The 2,042-nt window shown below is 43.8% G+C and overlaps 1 pseudogene; it reads right to left on the bottom strand.

Annotated features, from left to right (window-relative positions):
* Positions 1–1,464: 1,464 nt before the first annotated feature.
* On the bottom strand, positions 1,465–1,581 carry LOC126471941 (5S ribosomal RNA; annotated as a pseudogene).
* Between the last annotated feature and the right edge of the window lie 461 nt (positions 1,582–2,042).

A 2,042-nucleotide genomic window follows, 5' to 3' on the forward strand; every position in this document is an offset into this window, starting at 1 on the left:
CGGTTAGTAAAAATAATGAACTTTAGCGTTGAACGGCTACTATTTAAGAAGGGTGTATGGCAGGGCTGCTCACACCTGTCTTGGTCAATGGATACATTCAGTCGGCAATAGCTTACGTTAAGGAGAAACTAGCAGCCATAGGAGGAATTATAATTCATGGTAATAAACAGACGTGCTGAGATTTGCTGAAGATCTCTCAGGTTAAGTGAAGATGCAGAAAAATCAGAAGCGATGCTAGCACAGTTGGAAACCAGCCGCATCTCTTCCAATGATACGAAAATTAATAAAAATTTAAAAAAATCTTATTGCTGAACAGACAAAAGATCGTTTCGCAATGCTCACTTAACAGTGAGGACACACACAAGGGTGGAGGACACAGAGCGACAAAGGACATGCACTAAAACTTGTATCAAATGATAAAACCCACCCTCACGAATAAAACGTAAAACTAAAGCTACTGTTGAGGCATTGTCGCCCAACACCGAAGGTAGGGTGCTAGGAAAGTTAAAAGTCCGCCGCAGAGCGGCTAATAAAAGTGGGCAGACGTAGGGAGTAAAGCTACATCAAACGGAAGATCGAGGAAGGACACTGCAAGCCGAATCCACGGGGCAAAAGCTACTTTCGATAAAAGATGAAACCTTTGCACTTCTACCAGCATAGAAAAACATCTAAGAAAAGGCCTCATAAAGACATTTGTTTCGAGTGTGCCTGCCATATGGAAGTGAAACACGGACACTCGGAGGAGTTAAAAACACAAAACAAGTCTTCGACATGTGGTGCTATTACAGAAAGCTCAAGATTTCCTGGATAGACATGATATCAGTTTTCGTCATTATCATTAATCCGACGGTGTTTACCTAGTCATTTCACTTATTTATACGTATTATTTGCTGCCGTATCTACTTACTAAAAAGAGTATGAGGATCAGTTCTGTATTAAATGCATGGGCCTTAAAGCGACGCTGTATGACCGACCCCTATGCTATCTTAATGAATGAGGGCAACAAATTAGGTCGTGCACTACCCACACCGATATTGACTAATAAAAGCACCGGTGCGCTCGTAGGTACTGGCTAGACCAGTAATGGTGGTGCTGCATGAGTCGAGAAGGCCGAAATTGTGAGCAATTGTTTAAATGTGAAAACAATTTTCCATCATTCAGAGAAACTCTCGCAAATTAACCATTTCACTCCTGCTATTTAGCCTTCGGATGTATACAAAAGTTTCTCGCACGCTTTATACACTAAAAAAACTAAACTCCTCCGAAACAGGTCATGAAGGCCCAACGGTACGAACCGGTCACCGTGTCATCCTCAGCCTACAGGCGTCACTGGATGCGGATATGGAGGGGCAAGTGGTCAGCACACTGCTCTCCCGGCCGAATATCAGTTTCTGAGACCGGATCCGCTACTTCTTAATCAAGTAGCTCCTCAGTTTGCCTCACAAGAGCTGAATGCACGCCGCTTGCCAACAGCGCTCGGCAGACCGGATGGTCACCCATCCAGTGCTAGCCCAGCCCGACAGCGCTTAACTTCGGTGATCGGACGGGAACCGATGTTACCACTGCGGCAAGGCCATTGGCGCTTTATACACTACTGGCCATTAACATTGCTACACCAAGAAGAAATGCAGATGATAAACTGGCATTTATTGGACAAATATATTATACTAGAACTGACATGTGATTACATTTTCACGCAAGTTGGGTGCATAGATCCCGAGAAATCAGTACCCATAACAACCACCTATGGCCATAACAATGGCCCTGTTACTCATGGGCATTGAGACAAACAGAGCTTGGATGGCGAGTACAGGTACAGCTGCCCATGCAGCTTCAACACGATACCACAGTTCATCAAGAGTAGTGACTGGCGTATTGTTATGAGCCAGTTGCTCAGCCACCATTGGCCAGACGTTTTCGGTTGGTGAGGGTGAAAGGGTACAGTATCACCCGACATTGAAAATAGGTAAAACATACTTCATTATTTTTGTCAGAACAACACTTTTTTTTTGTAAAACTAACTCAGTTTCAATTAATACTGC

The sequence above is a fragment of the Schistocerca serialis genome, chromosome 3, assembly GCF_023864345.2.
Source record: "Schistocerca serialis cubense isolate TAMUIC-IGC-003099 chromosome 3, iqSchSeri2.2, whole genome shotgun sequence".
Lineage (NCBI taxonomy): Eukaryota > Metazoa > Arthropoda > Insecta > Orthoptera > Acrididae > Schistocerca > Schistocerca serialis.